The sequence below is a fragment of the Lactuca serriola genome, chromosome 4 (genome assembly GCF_051521515.1).
Source record: "Lactuca serriola cultivar US96UC23 chromosome 4, Lser_US96UC23_V15, whole genome shotgun sequence".
Taxonomy (NCBI): domain Eukaryota; kingdom Viridiplantae; phylum Streptophyta; class Magnoliopsida; order Asterales; family Asteraceae; genus Lactuca; species Lactuca serriola.
The window spans coordinates 267,963,724-267,985,759 of record NC_136411.1 but is presented as its reverse complement, the minus strand read 5'-3'; positions in this window follow the sequence as shown (position 1 = coordinate 267,985,759).

Below are 22,036 nucleotides of genomic sequence, written 5' to 3'. Positions count from 1 at the left end.
ATGTGATATGTGTGATGTGGTAGTAGTAGGGGGTGAAATAGTCCCTGGTATCCGGTCGGGAGGACCAAAGGGGAAACCAACACCCAAATATGCTAGTCGGTATCCGGTCGAGAGGACCGAAGGGGAAACCAGCACCCAGATATGCTAGTCGGTATCCGGTCGAGAGGACCGAAGGGGAGGCCAGCACCCAGGTTGCTAGGCAGTATCCGGTCGAGAGGACCGAATGGGTAGGTCAGGCACCCTGATATGCCTGACAATATATGCATGTTATGTGATTGTATGGTATGTGGTACGATGGGGGAACTCACTAAGCTTCGTGCTTACAGTTTACAGTTTTGGTTTCAGGTGCCTCTTCAGCGAAGGGGGAGGAGCCGGCGCGGTAGCAGCACATCATACACACACGCATTGATTTTCCGCACTTAAGATATTTTAGGATTGTACTCTGACATGTTGCAATTTTATGATTTGGGTTTTCATACATGATACATTGAATTACAAATTGACATATTTTCACGTAGTATTCTTATGAATGTTTTATAATTAATTAATTAAAATGAAATTTTTGGACTCGAAATTTGGGATGTTGCAAGTTGGTATCAGAGCCCTGGTTTGAGGGATTCGAACACACCCTTGGGGTTGTCTAGACTCAAATCGAGGGATTAAAAGATTTTACAAGGAAATGGTTTTCTAACGGATAAGTTAAAGGGGTTTTGAGAAAGAACGAAGTGTGTGATGTGCGCGACCGGCCAAGATCAAGTAAGTATTCCCCAAAGTACCCATACAAGTTTATGTTATGTTTATCAGCTTCAGTAGAACAGCATGCTAGAATAGTGATGAAATTTATTCTAGTAGGATCGATAGATTCTAAACAGAAAACATAACAATAATACAAAAAACACAAGTATGGCTCAAATGTTGTCTAATGATTAAAACTTTCACACCTCAGAAGAGCTCGATTACGAACTTCTAATGTGGAGGTGTTTAGGGTTGCAAACGATAATAAGGATAACAATTTCGATCCCTTTTTAATGCATACATGCATGCACTATATATACTACATAACCCTAGTAAATCACGGATGGACAGGCTTAATCCGGTTTATACAAAATATCAGCCAATGACGCAACACAATAATCCTACAATATCCCCCTTTACGTCCATGGAGCAGAGAGCTCAGTTCGGTTGAGCTATCACCGACTTCTTCACAGTCTTGAACACACCCGGTATAATGGCCAAAAGAGTTTGCCTGAAAGTAATGTACCACCAGAGCATGTCTGTGAAGTTCTTCTTATCTGACTCTGAATTCGCCTTGCACCGATGAATGATGTTGATGATGTGTTCTAGGCAGTCAGTAGAGAACAAGTGTTTGTCCACAAGAGCAAACAAAAATCTTTCACCTATGGCCCTTGTAAACATAACCGTAAGGTGAGCAGAGTCGATTTTACCGAGAGTCATTTTGTTGACATCTCCTGGTTTAGCAGTAGGCTTCACCGTCAGTTTCGTCCTTAGAACATTAGCAATTTCCGTATCCATGTTTGCAAGTTCATAGATATAGGACGCCAACATTCTCATCAAATGCCCTAAAATCAGCTCATACTCCTTCGCATTAGTAAGCAGGATGTTGAATAGCAGGATCCAATCATGAGGATTCAGATTGGGATGCCAGGGAAATAACAGAAACCAAGTTGTCTGAACCTCGACTTATTTTGAAAGAAACATTATTGTATTTCCCTGCAGGAGAAGGTTTTAGCACCTTGACCGTTGTAATCTTCTGGGCACTCCAGGTCAGGTACTGAGGCTGACCGAACTTGAGATAAAAAGCGATCAGCTCACGGTCCACCTGAGGATGGGGTGAAGGGACTTCGACTGTCGGTTCAAAGCAATGAAAAACAAACGCCTTTCGAGTGATCGGCATGTCAAACTGCGAATCCCTTGTATTATCACAATCGAAAGAAGTTACAGGTTCCAGCCAGAGTGTGCTTGGAGACTCTATGGCTTCTTTGATCAACGTCTCCCTAGTCCAAGGAGGGAACAACATCTTCTTGCAACTTAATGCATCATCCTCTTCTTTCTTCTTCCTTTCTCTTTCTTCTGCCTCCTTAGAAATTCTAACAGTCTCTTCTATCTCCTGATCCCTTTTCTTTCGATTCAGGATCTCAGAGATAGTTTCTTGATCTTCATCATCTTCTCCAATAACGTGATTTTTCTTTTCTTTAACACCAGAACCCGAAGCTACATTATCCTTCGGTTCGGTTTTTACTGTTGGAATCGGTTGAGGCTTCTCTTCTCCCCCTTGTTGCGGAGGAACAATTCTCCCCGAAACACCCTTCATTTCTCATAAGAGTTCAAGTGAGGGAAGGAGTTTGGAGTTCAAATGATTGCGAATTGTAAGCGTGAGAATAGGATCATAAGCCTGAAGCACGTTGTGCAGCTGAGACAGAACATCCCCAGCATAGCTGCGAAAAACGGGTCGTTCTGTTTTTAACAGAGCAATGCTTTGTGCACTGCATTTAGGACAGTCTATTGAGTCAGATCATCTCTGAGTTGCCTTTCCATGAGGAGGTCAGCAGTGAGCTTCTCGAACCGAGTGTCAATGGAAGACAAGAAGGTCTTGTTGTCTGTAGAGATGTCAGAACGGACTGTTTCAAACTTGGTCTGCTCAGCATGAAGGGATTGAGAAATCAAATGAATAGACTCTGTGACCTTGGCCGCATTCGAGTCAGCATGACCCTTGAGAGAGTCAAGGAAAACCTTGGAATCATGAATGAGATCTTTAACATCAGTTGTAGCTCGTTTACACAAAGAAGTGGAATCATTGATAGCAGTTGTAGATTTATCAATTGAGTTAGTGTATTGTTGTAGAGTTGTATCCATAAATGCTTTGAGAACCACGTCATTGTATTTCTTTGTGGAATCCAGCAACGTATCAAGCTTTTCATGAACACTATCGATTTGTTGCTTGGTTGCTGGAGCAGATTTATCTTCTTCACTTGGAATTCGGTAGGGACTATAGTGGGTCGAATCAAATTCAAATTCAACTCCTTTAAGAACTGGATTAGAATCACCAGAGGGGGTTAGGGAAATAGGCTCTGTAGTGACTTTAGGAGGGTCTTCAGTCTTCGCCCCGACATCAGATGTCTTGACGTTGACAGAAGAGTCTGTGGTAGAGGTGATGATAGTTGTAGTGGTGAAGGTTGATTGGGAGAAAATAAGAGGTGGTAATGGGGTAGAGGTGATAGGAGTTGAACTGACAGGCGGTGGGGGAACAACTGTGGAAGTAGGTTGTGAGGAGATTGGTGGTGGAAGAGCAACCGAAACTGGAACTGTTGTCTTTGGTGGAGATGGAGGAGGAGTGGGAATATGCTCATGAACAACAGTTTCTGGAGTTGGAGATCAAGGAGGTGTGTTTCCCCTATGCTGCTCTTCCTCTTCTTCACCTGCAAACTGCTCATCTTTCTGTCCCGAATGGGAAGGTGAAGAAGGTTGTTTTCTACGAGCCATTTTCTTTATCTTCTTGGGAGTAGAAGAATCACCTTCGGCAACTTTGCGTTTCTTGGATTTTGCAAGTTTAGTGGATGGTCCTTCTGTTTCATTCATCTTGGAACTTGCCTTCTTTCCTCTTTTGGTTGGTCGTTCAACATTATCCAGATCAGCTTGCATTTCAGGAGTAAGCTGGCGTGGCCCCACGGGAGGAAGCTTTTTATATTCAGAGATAAGTTTACTCTCTGAAGAAACAGAATGGTACATTGTCTCCGGAATTGAACTAATATGGGAAAACCTGATTGGATCGGCCACAATGATCTTCTTGGTGTGGAAGGAGGAGACAGATGAGATCAGAGAATCCTTCATGACTGGAACCTCGAGAGAGGTTATCACCCTTTAAGCAACAGTGGTCCAAAAGCGACCACAGGAGATTTCTGAATGCTTGGTAGAAGAGGACAAGCTCTACACCAGTTGGGTCCAAATCAAAGAACCATAGTCTAGGTTGAGACCATTTTAGAGACCATATAGAAGTGTCATGAAGCATTTATTGGAACCATCGGAACCACCATCACGCTCAGCTAACCTCTTGTGAAGAAGGGTGAGTAACCCATTCTATTGAGGGGGTAAACATGATTTCTTGAACTTAGTGAAGGTGGTAAGCACCTCAGTGTAGCCCATCTCATAGAACATCGAGAACAGTTGGGTGGTTGTGATAAAATTTGGAGAGATGGCTGAAGCGTCCTGCAAGTCCTAAGAGAGAGCAAAATCGTCCTTTGGAAATCGAAGCTTTGTGAGAATGAATCTGAAAGTAGATTCTCTCTTTGTTCTTGTCATAAGTTGTTGTGGAGTACACTTGGGATGATAAGGACATTGGGACGGATTCCACTTTCGTTAAAGCTATCACAAGAGGGGAATATTTGAGACATTCCACAACTTGAAGTATGTATGAATCATACAGAAACGGAGTCATTTGGATGATCATATTCTGATTAGGTTTGATCATGAGTAAAGAAGATGAAGTCGTCTGATCGTGAAGAGATGAAGAGTCTGCCATTGTTGAGTTGAAGAAGATGAACAGTAGAGGATCGCCTGGTATATTTGAGAGGGTTTGTGAAAGGTAAGATAGTATAGTGATGTTGCAAATCTTTTATATACGATTGCTAGGAGAGAGAAAGAATATATTCGTGATGATGATACGATCTCTAAAAAAGCGCCTATAAAATAGGGATTTGACAGGTTGGTTTCTCAAGATAGACTTCATCAGGCGTGATATCAGGAGCCGTTTCAAATTCATGCGCCAGATTTTGAACTTATCCACGCACACGTTTCATCTTCTTATCTATTGGTCTTCCCCATTACTCCTTTAATGTTGGTGAATTGTTGGATCCAAAAACAACCCATTTGCGTTACTTACTAGAATTTTGGAAAATCATGAGGATTTTCATGCATTAGGGTGTCAAACAAAAAGTAATAAATCAATATGTGTATGGGATGTAAGTGATGTCAAATAAGACATGAAGCAACTGATCCCAGACACGAATCTCTTCCTTCGAAGTCAAGAGAGACTTGAAGTGCTTGTATGGTTTCCTGTTAGAATATGATAAAATGTCTATCAAGAGACATTGAAAGGCATCTTTTCATACATAGGCTTTAGTGGGTGGCTAATCTCCAACCGAACTTCGATACTTAACATAAGACCGAAAGTTGGCCGAAGTACTTGTGAGACCGATGTGTTGGATTAGTGTCTAAGTCCATAACTATTTTGGTATGTACTTGACCCGATTATGAGCATGGTCCTTTTGGGTTGCCTTCACCATAGCAATATGTAGGATGATTTAAGGAGAGAAAGGTTTAAATATGATTTATTAATATATTACGAGAATAATATATTAAGGGAGAAATCATATTGTTTAATTAATATTAGTCAAGAATTAATTGTTAATTAATTTTGTGGCTAAAAGAGATTAATTAAACTTAGGGGACTGAAGTTGTAATTATAAGATAATTATAATTGGGCTATGGATCACCTAATAATATATAGGTTGGATGAATTCTATGGGAAGCCCATTAGAAATCGTCCAAGGGATATGTTTAAGGAGTCCATGGGCTGCTTAGGGCCTAAGCAGTCAAATTAGGGTTTCCTAGTTGTAAACCCTAATAGCCTACATGTATATATAGGGCCCCTATGCCCCAAAAACGTGGAAAAGTCTTCCATTAGGGTTTCCAGCCGTTTTTGGGCAGCCTCTCTTCTTCTCCTCTTCATCCAAGTTGTATATGGTGTTTGTGACTCCATTAGAGGTGCAGCACTTGAGGCACTAAGCTTTCTAAGGCCAATCCAAGCAAGGAATTGATTGTTATTGCTATATAACAATCAAAGGTAATTCTATAAACCCTAATTCAGTTCATAATATGTTAGATCTAAGTTTATTAGTCTTGGATTCAAAGCATGTTCAATAGAGAAACCTAGATCCAAGCATTAGGGTTTGTATGAGCACATAGGATTGTTTCTTATGCATAAAATCCATCAGTGGTATCAGAGCCTTGATTGGTTTCAATTGTATGTGATGCTATGTTGCCTTATTTGCTGAAAAACGAATTTTTGGCTTCTGCCCGACCTGACTCGGCGAGTCAGTGGATGAACTCGGCGAGTCTGTCTGACTCGGCGAGTCCAGGGGTTAGACAGAGGGATTTTCGGGTTTTGGCTACTGTTTTGACTTGGACTTGATGCTTAATTTGTTTTATAAAGTTAAAATCCGAATTTTATCTTAATTAAGTGTTTATCCATGCCAAAACAATAGATAATTTCAAATCTTTTAAATATTGGTTGTTTATGTGATAAATATGGATTATTTAAAGTTATTTGGTAATTATCTAATGACTAAAATAAGATTAGGTCAAATATAGATAATTATGAAATTAATTGTTTAATTTGAATTATTTGTTGTTTGATCCCTAATGTTTTGAAATGTTTCAAAACTTGCCCTCAAGTTTTGGAATTTAAAATTTAATTAAAAGGTTAATTTTTGAAATGTTAAATTCTAAAACCCTAGTAATTTGAAAAGGTTCAAATCTCACCCTTATGGTTTTATTAATTAATTAAAGTGTATAATTAAAAGTGATTTAATAAACCCATAAAGTTTTTGGTTTACATTTAATTAAATTAAAAGCATAATTTTACTAAATTAAACCACCTAGTATTTTAAACGTGTAAAATACACCCTATACTATATATAACATTAAAAGTTTAGTATTATATATGTATGAGTAAACAGTCAGTCTTACCGTTAGTAGGCCTCATTCACGAAGCTGGTCTATAAGGGGTGTTTAAGGAAATTGCCTATAAAATGGCGATTGAATGGGTATCCACTCTTACCCACCGCACTCTTGACTAGTGGAGGGTCGTTAGCCGAACGGGTAGGATAGGACAGAAACCTTCCATTATAAGTATAATGAAGTACAAAGTAACTAAATGCTTTTTCAAATTCCCAAATCATAGTTACTTTAGGCAAAATGTGAAATTGCATGCTAACCCATGGAATTACACTTCGTACCCTTGTCAAACGTTAGTGGAGCGTGTGTGGTTAACCGGCACACTAATTTGGGGATGACATTGGTGGCGGAGGGTGGCTCGATGCTTATCATAGATCAATGGAGCGTGTGTGGCTAACCGGCACATTGATTAGGTGATTGTAGCATTGGGTGCACCACGTGATTCGTATGGTTATTCACACCTTGTTTGTGATCCTCGGCATCCCAGTCACAAATAGTAGGGCATAATCGAGATTAAACATGCCATTGAAAAGTTCAATGAATCTCAAAAGATCTAGGAGTTTCAATTCATTTAAAACTTAATCTTCCTTTTCGTTTTTCATGGTGGAAATTGGTAAATCGTCATTTACCTACCTTCAAATATTTTGCAACTAGATTACGACATCCCTTTTCTAGGTTGTAGAATATTGTGTTGGATCCTAGCTTGATGTTTCATTTGGGTGTTATATCAAGAATTCTAATCAACATAACTTGAATTTTCTCCCGTTTTGTAGATGTCTGAATCTTACAATGGTCTTCCTAAATCCTTTGGAACAAGCTTTCCAAATGAAGATGACGTTCCGAGATACGATCAAGGAAATGAGAGTCATGCTTCACTTCCTCCACCTCCTCCAATCATTCTCCCTGACCCACAAGTTCAAAGGCTTGAAAAGTTCAAGCTCACTCAAGCCCTTTTGGCAAGTAAACACGAAGATGGGAAACCTGTGTGTGCACACGTCTTAGAGATGAAGTCACACATTGATAGGTTAAGCATGTTGGGTGTCGAGATTTCAAGCGAGTTGGCTGTTGACTGGGTTCTTCAGTCACTTCCTGAATCATATAGTGAGTTCGTTAGAGAGTATTATATGATGGATCACGACGTGACCCTCATTAATCTCACCTATTTGCTTATAGCTGTTGAATCAGCAATGATTTGGCGTGCTGGTCAAGCAAACTTGTCTGGTGAATCAACCTCCCAAACTTCAATGGACACTGGCAACATTGGAAGTGCAGAAAGAACTAAGTCTGTGATTATACGATGTGCCGTGCCAAAGGAGTCCATTTGCTTTTATTGCCAAAAGAAGGGGCATTGGAGACGAAGCTGCCCTAACTACCTGAGAGATCTAAGAGATGGGAGAGTCAAGACGTATGGCTCTGCTTCAGGTAAAATCCGTTATCTAACTCTTTTGAGTTCCTATTCTAGATTCTTAATACATGATGTGATAAGATTACATTTTGATGTTTTGTAGGATCGAAGAAAAGAGAGGAAGCTTGAGGGAAGAAGTGAGCTGAATCTAATCATGAAGAAATGGATTTCAATCGCATTACTTGAAGAATGGATTCTTGAGCTACTACTTGGAGTTAGAATAGATTGTTAAGAAATATGTAATAACATAGTTTTTCAATTGAATTGCATTGTAAGGACAAATTTTTTTCCGCAATAAAATGAATTTTGATTTTATCTTATTTATTTATCCTTGCGACGGCATGTATGAAAAAATTGATGTTTGAATGTTTCTATTATTAGCAATAATGGATTTGATTCTTAATTATGTTATTTGTGGACATATCAAAAGTTTACCAAATAGGGAGAGTTTTTCATCACCCAAGTTTCAATTGGACAGAAACTTGGAATCATGCAATTTGTATTGTATGATGAATGAAAACCTTTCACATTTGGGAAACTTAGACTAATTCTTTGGCAAAGTGTCAATTGAAGGACTAGGAGATCAAGTACACTAGGTTGTCCGTTGATCAAGTCCACCACAAGAGTGAAAAAGATATTTGTCATGATTTACTAAAGTTTAGTAAATATGATTATACTTATAAGATTAAGTGTAATTCTAAGTTGATTGGAAGAGTTTCAATGAATAGTAGAACGAATAAAGAAGAATCAAGTAGGCAGAAAGATAAAAGTTTCTCCATTCTAAGAAGAAGGGAGAGTACCTTTTATTGTGTTTTATGATGAAGTCTTAATGATTAAGAACCATATCTCAATTGATACTCTAAGTGAGTCTTAGTGCATTTGCATGTCTAAGAAGAGGAATCAAGAATTGTCGAAATGGTTAAATCAAAGAGTCAATCATACTTCGTTCCAATATCAAGTCTTAGAGTCATACTCCAAGATTGTGACATTGAGTGACAAGTCTTAAGTAGGTTTATAACACTCATCAAATGTGGAATTTGGAAAAGTTTTCTTATTCTTGCACATTAGAAATTGGTAAGTTATGATGTCTTGGATAAGACAAAGACCAACTAGGACCAATTTGTGAAGTGTTTTGTCTTGATAAGAACTACACTAACTCTTGAATATTTTCTTTGTCAAGAAATGTTTCTTGACAAGAGAATCTTATATGTCAAGGAGTCAGTGGGAGTCTTAATGGTCTTGAAAAGTTTCAAAAACAAATCAAGAATAAACCTTATAGATCATCACTAGCACACGACTTGAGGTTTACAACCTGTCGTGCTGACATTATTTTGTTTCTATGCCATTCCAATTAAGTTAATTGTGTATGTGAGTTCTATGAGATCTTATTTGAATGCATATTAGAGCCTTAGTCGATGGAAAGTACATTGATATGTAAGGACAAATTACTAAACTGCTTGGAAGACATGGTGGGCACTCGTATTACCACAAGGCAAGAAATCAAGATTAAGAAAGTTCAGTCCATATGAGTTTGGATTTGTCGCAAACCTTGGTTTTGGCTAATTCACATGGATAGGAATTCATACACCGTAAGATCTAAGTGTCATAAGATTCCCTCCTTCATGAAAATGACTGTGAGGAAATGCTTTCACTAAGAGAGATCTTAAGAAGATAGCAATTGTGAAAATTGTATTCTCAAATTCGATTATGGTTACGGCATCCCTTTCCATAGTTCAAATTGTGAGATTTGGCATTTAGTTTGAACATTTGGAACTTAGTAACATAAGTTCTGAATTGTTTAAGCACACATATGAGCTATCTAAGGCAAAGGTGTATAAGTTTAAGAAGCTTAGATAAAGGCTCATCGAAGCATCTGGTGTTAGAAATATGAATTTCAGAAATTCAATAGGCATTGTTTTCTGGAAGTTCATTTGTTTTCTGAATACATGTCAAAGCTAGTGGGAGCATAAGTGTTATGCTTATATAATAATAATCATCATGATAGTGGGAGCATAAGTGTTATGCTTGTATGATTATTATGGCAAGTATTGCAAGTTGGCAATATTAATTATAGAAAAACAAAGATTCAATTTGCAAAGTTGCATGGGTTGAAAAGTTGTTTTGCTATAATTAAGGGAGAAAATATTATACTTCATTTCAAAATATAAAGCTTAGATTGAGAAATTTTAACATTTCCAGTCAAAGGATACATTGTGTGTTCTTAAAATTCGATTATGATTACGACATCCCTCTTCATAGTTCGAATTGTGAGAACATGACACATAAAATATTATGGCAAAAGATTGGTAAAGTATCATATCTTTATGTAAGACATTATGCATCGTGTCCCATACGCTTCGGGTATAGGATCGATTGCAAATGCTATAATATTTACCATTCTAAATTTTTTCAAATGTCTAGCACATTAAGAGGAAAAAAGACTAGAATGGATTTTGACTAAAATTATTAAACAACTATCAAAGGACGATCCAAAGTTCGCTGAGGATTGGTCGCTTGTGAGTAGTTGGAAGTATGGTATTGGATGGACCATATCGACATTATTATGAACAGATAAGATTTTATTAAGAATGAGTTGTCATATGGCAAATGTGGAAATGTTTCCATATTGGGAGTTGGATATTGAGATTCTGTGTCTAGATTAGAAAAACTTTATGCAAGAAGGATGTTCAAAGGAATGTACTTTGAATGTGAGACTTCACGTCTATGGAATTGTCTTGTAACAATTTCTAAGAAAGTACTTTGTAATTTCATTAGCCAAGTCTTGGTGACTTTTGTGCTATGACTTTACGAAAGGATCGTTGCATAAAATGTTAGAATCTAGCATATTCTAGTAGTGGAAGAACCTTGTGTTCTTACACTAATAATGGGGATTGAGGAATTGTGAAATGAGAATCATTGGAAAAGTTTTCAATTGTTCTATTTCACAAAGCATGGACCATAGGAAACAAAGTGTGCATGCTTAGAGCATGGGACAATTGTTGTTGTAATTCAAGAAATGAGTTGATTATCCGAAACATTAAATGATAAATAATGAGTGATCAATATGGTGGATAAATAGAAGTGTTTTATTTACTCTCACAAGTTTGGGACCATATAGGATTAAGTATTATTGTCATGTTTCAGTTTGCATGTTTTGACTTCCAGAATAACTAGGTTATTCAAACATCCACAGTCGGTCATACGTTGGGAGTAGGTATGAATAAAGACTGTCATGAATCTGTCTGTAGATTGTCTGAAGTGTTTAGACATGGCACAAGTTTGCTGCAGAGTTCATGAGTGCTTTGATAAGATTAGAGTATTGGATTAAACCCACGCTCACTTGGATCACTTCATGGTTTTATCACGAGTGATTAGTGAGACGATAATATTGTATATTCTTGAAACCGAGACGTGTGAGTTGTTATTTGTTGGTCGGTTACACATTGATAATAAGTAAACGCACCAGTAACTTGGTGTTATAAAACTTATTGTTGTGTGTGATTCGATCAGTAAATGCAAGCGAGCATTTGAGTCAAAGTTTATCCATTCCTTTTACCCAAAGTGGGATAAAAGCGATATCATTGGGCCTCTCGATGATTTAGTGATGACACCTAAGCGCTTGGCCAAGCCGGGACTAATTTGATGTGTTCAATTGTAGTCTGTTGTCAGTCGTCATAAATCGGAAGTCGGGAAACAGTATAGAGAGAATGATTGAAATTCATGTCTTTTGTCTATACGATATCTTGAGAATGGAGGAATATATAATCCCTTATCTAGAGGACACGCTATCTGATAAGATCAGAGTTGACAACAGCTTTTGAAAGCTACGATTGCTGATCAGGTTCTGAAGTCATACGGAAAATAGTTATTAGACTTATCCAAGTGGGAGACTGTTGGATTAGTGTCTAAGTCCATAAATATTTTGGTATGTACTTGACCCGATTATGAGCATGGTCCTTTTGGGTTGCCTTCACCATAGCAATATGTAGGATGATTTAAGGAGAGAAAGGTTTAAATATGATTTATTAATATATTATGAGAATAATATATTAAGGGAGAAATCATATTGTTTAATTAATATTAGTCAAGAATTAATTGTTAATTAATTTTGTGGCTAAAAGAGATTAATTAAACTTAGGGGACTGAAGTTGTAATTATAAGATAATTATAATTGGGCTATGGATCACCTAATAATATATAGGTTGGATGAATTCTATGGGAAGCCCATTAGAAATCGTCCAAGGGATATGTTTAAGGAGTCCATGGGCTGCTTAGGGCCTAAGCAGTCAAATTAGGGTTTCCTAGTTGTAAACCCTAATAGCCTACATGTATATATAGGGCCCCTATGCCCCAAAAACGTGGAAAAGTCTTCCATTAGGGTTTCCAGCCGTTTTTGGGCAGCCTCTCTTCTTCTCCTCTTCATCCAAGTTGTATATGGTGTTTGTGACTCCATTAGAGGTGCAGCACTTGAGGCACTAAGCTTTCTAAGGCCAATCCAAGCAAGGAATTGATTGTTATTGCTATATAACAATCAAAGGTAATTCTATAAACCCTAATTCAGTTCATAATATGTTAGATCTAAGTTTATTAGTCTTGGATTCAAAGCATGTTCAATAGAGAAACCTAGATCCAAGCATTAGGGTTTGTATGAGCACATAGGATTGTTTCTTATGCATAAAATCCATCACGATGTGGTCTGTTGAACAAGTAGGTTTGATATATTATGAGGTGACAGGAGATGTGATACAAGTCTCAAAAAAAAAACTAAACTGGATCCTTTGGGTAGAAACACCTTGGTAGTAGGCAACTTCATAAAGATCACACAAAAAAATGAGACTTTTGTTAGGTAACAAGTAAGAGCTTGAATATGAAAATTCACCGTCAATTCTTTATTGGTGTTGGACTTTGGGTTTCACTCAGCACGTAGTATATGCATATAAGATCATAAACACAAATTTTGTGTAACCATAAACCTTGGTGGTAATAACTGAGAGTCTCAAAGGTTACTTTGATGAATTGAAAGATAATGAAGAATTGAGATGAGATGGGGTTTAAAGAACCGAAAGTACCTCTGCTATATAAAAGTGACAAAGCATAAAACTCTTTACTCAACTGAGAAGAGTAAGGTAGCTGATGACTAGAGTAAGTTTAGCAGCCTGATTGGGAAGAAACAATGGGTATAATCGATTCATTAGGGCTTCACTCATAGTCTTCGAGGCTTCGGTCTACATGCAGCAGCATGCTTCTAGGGACACTTAACTAGGTCAAAATAAATTTCATACATCCCCTTGTTTAAAAGCACATACTATCTGTGCCTTTGAGACCTATTAAAAAGAACAAAGAGAAACCACACGAAATGCAAAAAGAAAATATTTTTGGATTTTTGTGAATTCTTATGAAAGAAAATAAATAAATAAATAAATTTATAACCTAAAAACTTAAAAAAAAAGTAACAATAAAAGAAAGAAAACGAAATGTAAAAGAAATTGAGAACAAACGATACAACCGAAACTAACCTTTGAAATAATGAAGTGAAATAGACCGAGCGTTCGACTCATATCGTCCCCTTCAAATTACGGAGGCGAAATAGACCGAGTGATCGGCTTATATCGGTTACCTAAAATTACGGAGCCGAAATAGATCGGGCGATCGGCTTATATCGGTTCCCTAAAATTACGGAGCCGAAATAGACCGAGCGATCGGTTCATTTCGATTCCTTAATTTTTCATGGAACCAAAATAGACCGAGTCACGTTCTATTTCACTTAGCTATCCTTTTAAGGAGATGAAAGGTGTTTCGATACAGACTCTGCTTCAATCATGCCTAAGCCATGTAGTATCCTATTAAAACTCGTTTCAGGCAGAGCCTTAGTGAAAATATCGGCAAGTTGATCTGATGAACGAACGAAGTGAACTTCCACATTGCCATCTTCAACATGATCTTTGATGAAGTGGTATCTTAGTGCAATATGTTTGGTCTTGGATTGTTGTACAGGATTATGACAAATCCTTATTGCACTTTCAGAATCACAGTAAAAAGAGGAATCTTCTTCATACTTAATCCATAATCTCTAAGCTGACTTTGTATCCATACCACTTGCGATGTGCAGGATGCTGCTGCAATGTACTCAGCCTCAGCTGTTGAAAGAGACACACACGTCTGTTTCCTTGACTGCCAACTGACAAGCTTGCCATCAAGAAATTGGCATCCTCCTGTTGTGCTTTTTTGGTCCAATCCACATCCACCTAGATCTGCATCAAAAAATGCTTGTATAAAGAATCTGGAATTTGCTGGGTACCAGAGACCGAGAGATGAGGTTCACTTCAAATAGCAAAAGATATTTTTCACGGCTATCATGTGAGGTTCTCTTGGATTAGCCTGAAACATGGCACAATAACAAACTGAGAACATTATATCTGGTCTACTAGTCGTTAGATATGTGAGAGATCCTATCATTTGACGATAGAGTGTCATATCAACAACCAGTTTATCCAGAGATGGCATCAATATTGTGCCAAACGCCATGGGAACCTTCACCTTCGAATCTCCCTTCATTCCAAATTTTGTTAGCAAGTTCTTGGTGTAAGCCTCCTGATTTATGAATATGCCCACTGGTCCCTGTCTAATGTTCAGTCCATGAAAAAAGTTAATCGGACCCATTGCGCTCATTTCAAATTTAGTCTCCATCAACTTCTTGAATTCAGCTGTTAGACTAGGATTCGTGGAGCCGAAGATGATGTCATCGACATAAATTTGAACTATCATCAAATGTTCGCCCTCTTTCTTACGAAAGAAGGCTGGGTCAACCGAACCTTCTTTAAACTTAGACATTTTAAGAAAACGAGTTAAGGTTTCGTACCATGCTCTCGGTGCTTGATTTAACCCATATACCGCTTTATCTAGAACATAGCAATAATCAGGATTCTTTTCATTCACAAAACTCGGTGGCTGCTCAACGTACACGGTTTCTTCTAATTCTCCATTTAAGAAAGCGCATTTCACATCCATTTGGAAAACTTCAAAGTTTTTATGAGCAACATATGCAAGAAATATTCTTACTGACTCCAATCTTGCTACTGGAGCGAATGTCTACTCATCGTCTATTCCTTATTCTTGACAATACCCTTTGACCACTAGTCTCTCTTTGTTGCAAATGACATTTCCTTCTTTATCAAACTTGTTCCTGAAAACCCATTTCAGACCAACCACTGACGCATCATTAGGTGTGGGAATCAATCTCCAAATACGATTTCTTTCAAACTCATGCAGTTCATCTAGCATTGCATGTACCCAATCGGCATGATCAAGTGCAGTATTGACCGTCTTTGGTTTGATTTTGGAGACAAATGAATTAAACATAAAAAATTCAACTTGAGAGAATAATACAGTTTGCTTCGCTTTCAATTGAGAACGTGTAAGAACTCTTTCAGTTGATTCACCAGTGATCTGTGTTTTGGGGTGATCCTTTGTCCATTTAATCATGGGAGGGTAGTTCGGATCATAAGCTGGATCCAACTATGCATTTACCTCTTCTTCAAGTTCTGATTGATCGTCTTCGTCATTTGTATTGTCATTCTCCCCCTTAAATGGCGAAGCGTATCCCATGTCAGGTTCAGGTATTTCTTCCTCAAGTGGAGTGGAATGATCCCCCCTCGATTGGAGTTTGTTTCTCCCCCTCAACTGGAGTTTCATGAGTTGGAGTTGGATGCTCCCCCTCAACGTGTAGTTCTGCTGTGTTAGAGACAGAGGGTTGATTCCCAGCTGAATTAAAAGAATTCGACTCCATAGGCTTTGCAGCTTCATCGACGATTTTCTGTAGATTGTCAATTTTGTTGTCTGCTGCACCACCCTCTGAATGGATAGCCTTTTCTGGTTCATCGAATAACCTTATGTATTCTTCAAACAAGTTGGAAATGGGAGCTGAGACTTAACCAGTTTATGGGAAGATTTCTAATGAAGTACTATCGGTTGAATGTATCTTCTTGATATAAGTGTCATCGAAGGTCACATAATAGGTTTCTTTGAGACGTTTGGAACGTTTATTCAGAACCCTATAAGCCTTTGAAGTAAGTGAATACCCAAGAAATATCCCCTCGTCCGCTTTGACGTCAAACTTGTTTTTCGGTTCTCCTTGGAGTTAAAAATGAAGGATATGGAACTGAACACATGGAAAAACTTTATGTTGGGCTTTCGATTGTTCAAGATCTCATATGGAGTTAAAGATAATCTTTTGTTAAGAAGGGATCAGTTTTGAGTATAGCATGAACATGCAATGGCATCAGCCCAGAAATATAATGGCAGGGAAGCGAAACTAAGAATTGTACGGGCGGCTTCACATAAGGAACGGTTTCTCCTTTCAACGATTCCATTCTGCTGTGGAGTATAAGGAGAAAAAAAGTTGTGTGCTACTCCCTTGTCAGCCAAAAAGTCTTCAAATTCTTTATTCTTGAATTCAAGCCCATTGTCGCTTCTTATATTCCTTACTACCTTTCGCATTTGAACTTCGACCTGCTTGATGAATGCTTTCAACTTGGGAGTTGCTTCAGATTTCTATTTAAGAAAGAAAACCCAGGTGAAACGAGAAAAATTGTCTACAATAACAAGAATGAACTTACTACCACCGATGCTTTCGATAGCCCAAGGTCCACACAAGTCAACATGCAGAAGCTCAAGAGGTTCGATGATCTTTGTATTGATGCGTGTAGGATGGCTCTTTCGGCTCTGTTTGCCCATCTCACATGCGGCACATAGGTTCTCCTTATCGAATTTAAGAGGAGGAAGACCTCGAACGTGATCTCCAAGCACTAATTTGTTAATGTCATTGAAGTTTAGATGCGAGAGACGTCGATGCCACAACCAACTTTCATCTGATTTTGCTTTTTCCAGAAGGCATATTGTCGGTTTACCCTTAATAGGGTTGAGATTAAGAGGATACATCTCTCATTTGATTTCAGATTTCAATAGAACCTTCTTTGTGTGCTTTTCAATTATTTCAGAACCCTCATCATCAAAAGATACCTTCAACCCAGTTCTCACGACTAGTTGTGAGACACTGATAAGGTTATGCTGCAAACCTTCTACGTAAGCCACTTTTCTTATAGAGAACTCTCCAATGGTTATCATCCCATATCCTTTGATTGTGCCAAAAGAGTTATTACCATACTTCACACATCCACCATCCTTAAGAGACCGAAACTCCCTTAGCTCTTCCTTCCTTCCTGTCATGTGACGCGAGCAGCCACTGTCTATATAGCATTCGTCATCAAACTACTCGTCACTTAGCACCTGCAAATTTAAGAGTTTTAGGAACCCAAAGTCTCTTGGACCCTGGTGAGTCTTTTACAGAAAAAGGAACAGTAACAAAAAGATCAACAAGATAAGTTCTTTTTATTAATGTTGTTTCGTCTTTTCTTTTGATGGTGTACACTTTTATTTTATCTTTGTCTTGTTTAAATTGTAGTGTACTCAAAAAGTTTTGACAGTTGGATTTTTCTTTTGATCCCTAGGGTCAGCTAACTTTTTCTTATTAGTAGTGTTAGTATTTGAGTCAAGCTTTCCCTTTCATTTGATGTCCTTCGCTGAGTGTGCCATATTGGATTGGCAAGAAGGATCAAAACTGGTATTTCAGATCTGATCTTTGGTTTTTGGATTGAGAGTTGAGGTTCGGCTCTGTGCACTGGAGTTAGGACCGAAACCGGGGGTTTGGTTTTGAACTCTATTGTTGTTGGGACCGAAACTAAAGGTTCGGCTCTGAGCATTGTTGATGGGACCGAAACTGGACATTCGGTTCTTAGAATAAAAGGAGTTGGCACCGAAACTAGGCTTTCGGTTCAACTGATTGCCAGCCTCGTTTGAGGGAAATCTAGCTTGAGTTTCTTTCTTAGATGTGACAAAGTCAGGTGTAACATCCCGAAATTCAGAAGTAAGATTTAAAGGGTTAAAGTGTAATTTCCAAGAAGGGACTCGACGAGTAGGTACGCTTACTCGCTGAGTCGGAGTGGGTTTGGTTCGTGAATTTAGTGACCAACGCACCGAGTTGGAAGCTGGACTCGACGAGTTGGTGATGGAATGAGAAAAACCCTAATCTTCGGGGTTGCCCCCTATTTAAAGGACTTTATGTCATTCACCCAGACCCCTAATCCCCCAGAGAGTTCCAAGAACCCTAATATCCGTGAGTGTGAGCTTGGAGAAGTATTTGGAGTTTTGAGGAGTGAACTTTGTGAAGGAGACTTGTAGATCAAGAGGCTAGCATCAAGGATTTCGTGTGATCAGGAATCCACTCCAGCTTGGGCACGTTTTGGGAGGTAATAAGTTGTTAACTTAACCTTTTCTTCTATAATCATTCATATATGGAGGCTAGGGCTTTCCTTGGTTAAGGGATTTTGTTATGGAAGCTAGATCTGAAGTTGAAACTTCAGATCTGAACCTCTTTTGAGTCCTAAGCCCATAAAGTTTCCAGTTCTTGCAAGGATGAGACTCTCCTAAGGTGTAAAGCTCCATTAGAAGCTTAGATTGGTCATTTAGAGACCCTAGAGCCTTGCATGCACATAAATTTTTCAACTTTACGTGATAATCATGCCTTAAAAGCTTGGATCTACAATATGGAGTCGTTGCATGGCTTAGAAAGCCACTGTAAGGATTAAGAACTAAAGCGACTCGACGAGTCACATGGATGGACTCAGCGAGTTGTATGAAGATGGGTAGGAACTCAACGAGTTGGAAGAACAACTTGGCGAGTCTGTTGAAGATTGCCTTGGACTCGACGAGTCAGATCGCAGAAACCCAACCTCTTTTGGTTAAAGCCTTGGATTAGTGAGTCGGTTGGCGACTCAGCGAGTTGGACAGGATGGGACTCAGAGATCGTTGGACTCGGCGAGTCTTGGGGTGACTCGGCGAGTTAAGTGTGTTATGAGAGTTTTTCGGGGTAAGGGAACTCGGCGAGTCGATGGGGTGACTCGACGAGTAGAGTCAACCAGGAAGGTTGACTTTGATTGAGGACTTTGACCAAGAGTTAACCGGTTTGACTTCCAAGGGTATTTTGGTAATATTGGAATTGGTTCTTTGGTAGTGTTCTGTGGTGAAGATCGTGTCGGTGGTCGGAGCAGCTTGGTCTGATCTTTTCAGTCGACAGTGGTGAGGCGAGTTATCCTCACTATATTGACAGGGTCTACGGCACCAAGGTCGACCCTTTATCAGATGAGAATCTGGGTATTGTTTGTTATGTTATTGTTTTGCTAGATCTACATCCTGGTATTTAGGATGGTATTATGTTAGTGACCTGGTTAAGGTCGGTATCTCAGTATATAGGGTAATGTTATGCTAGTGACCGGTTAGGTCGGAATCCTGGTTAGGATGTGATATGATATGTGATCTGTCTGACTGTTTGTCTGGTTAAGGATTGTTATGTGATTAATTGTTTTATGTGCACATGGTTGTTTGACTGGGGTTGGGTTGAGGCGGTTCCTGCTTTGTGCTGTAGGCCAACATACCCAGGGTGGACCGGATATTCCGAAGGCCCAGTAAGCGGTCCGGATAGGCTGTAGGCCCCAAGAGGGCGGACCAGACGTGTCGAGGCTCAGAGAGTGGACCAGGCTAACTGAAGGCCCGGTGCGGGCGGACCAGTCATACTGTAGACTCAGAGAGTGGACCAGGTGGATTGAAGGCTCAGAACGGGCAGACCAATCACACTGTAGACTCGATATACATGGCTAGACTCGGAAGGTGGACCAAGTGGACTGAAGGCCCGATGCGACGGACCAGTCACACAGTAGACCTGATGTGCATGGCTGTTCTTTATTATGATATGATATGAGTATGGTTATATGTGGTTGGTATTTTGGGGGTAACTCACTAAGCTTTCGGGCTTAATGTTCAGTGTTTTGTTTTAGGTACTTAAGGAGATCGTGGCAAGGCGAAGGCGTGATCGTACCGCTCTTCATGTTTTATGATTTATGTGATGTGGTTCTGGGGGATACTCTGATGTTTAAACTATTTTAAAAACAGGTGTATGAACCTAATGGTTTTTGAATGAATTAAAATGTTTTAATTTGGCTCAAATTTTATGGTCATTACAAGTTGGTATCAGAGCCTTGGTTTGAGTGAATTGGAGGATTCGTGATATCCTGCATGATGAGGTCGCTGCTATGTTTCGGGCTAAGATGCCGGAGATGTTTGGGTCGATGAAGACCGCTATGGTTGAGTACTTTGATGAGCGATATGCAGCTCTTGCGGTGGCGGCAGCTGCGGCAACTATAGCGGCTGTATCAGCGGCAGGGGTAGGAGCCGGTCGAGGTTTTCAGTATCGAGACTTCAATAATACGAAGCCCCTACTTTCGATGGAGTTCAGAATCTGATCGTTGCTATGAGATGGTTGTCAGACGTGGAGGGTTGTTTCTTCACGTGTTCATGCCCTGTGGACCAGAGGGTGAGGTGTGCTCTGAACCTTTTGAGGCTCGGGGCGAAGGATTGGTGGAGGTTGACTACGGGATCTTATTCTGATGCGCAGTAGGCTGCGGTTTCTTGGGATCAGTTCCGGAATATGTTCAGTACTCGTTATGTTCTGCAAGTTAAGAGAGAGAGAGAGAGAGAGAGAGAGAGGTTGGCTCAGGAGTTCCTGGAGCTAAAGCAGGATTCAGAATCGGTGACGGAGATCACCAGGATGTTCACTGAGAGGGCGATGTTTTCCCCGAAGTTTGCTTTAGAGCAGGCTCAGATGTCCTAATATCTTAGTATGCTCAAGAAGGACATCAAGCAGTTTGTGTCTACGCAGAGGTGTAGTACTTTGTTAGAGCTGCAGGAGGCTGCCAGGCGGCGGGAATTAGAGATGGAGTTGCAGTAACGAGAGCAGAGGCAAGCCCCGGTGTAGTCGCAGTCGGCGCCAAAACGGTCCAAGACCGTTGACTCTAGAGTTGGAGGTCAGAGAAGCCACACTTGTGAGAAGTGTGGGAAAGGTCATACCGGAATTTGTAGGTCCGATGGTGCATGTCACAAGTGTGGGAAAGAAGGGCATTATGTGAGGGATTGCCGTAAGTCGATCCCGGCTCGGGATATGAGGATCTGTTATCATTGTCACCAGGTTGGACACTTGAGGGTCAGCTGTCCACAACTTGTTGCGAGACCGGTGCAAGCTCCAGCACCGGCCACATTGAGGATTACGGGTGGAGGTTAGGGTGGAGCGGAGCCTTCGAGGGCTCAGGGACGCACTTTCCAGCTTATAGCAGAGGAGGTCGGGGCAGGGCCGGATGCAGCTACGGGTATGTTTCCATTTGATATCTTGTTATCTTCTTGATTATGTAGTATTGTAAATCTGTTTGCCTTTTTCGCATGATTCATGGTATGATTGAGGATCTTAGTAGTTAGAGGCTGTAGTCGGTTAGCATCCATGAGGATAGGTGATCGGAAGATAGGATATATGATCTTGTTGCTAGGAATAGCAACTGCGATGCGAGAAATTAAACGTTCAGTTGGGATTCGAACTTCCTTGGAGTTCGGATATATGATGTTGGGGGAATGTCCTGTGGAGATTGCTCAACCCGGAAGGCTTTAGTTCTTGGAGAAGGGAGGACTTTATCAAGCAAGGTCGATCGGGCTATGCCGATTTGTCAGCGGAAGTTAGTAGTTGGTACACTAAGTGGGGAGAATTGGAAAACTCTCCGGTAAAGCAGCAAGTATTCAGGGATGGTTAGCTACTTAGATTTATCAGTATCGTTAGCCGAAGGTGTGGTATGATTAGAGCAAGTGATAGACAAGTGGGGCAGGGAACAGATCATGGTTTCAAGAAAGGTGGTTGGTCGATGTGAGGCCTCGGTTTAGGCCATGGAAAGGATTCCGGGATCGAAACTAGAGTTCAGAACCCCAAGAGAGCTAGAACAGACTGCA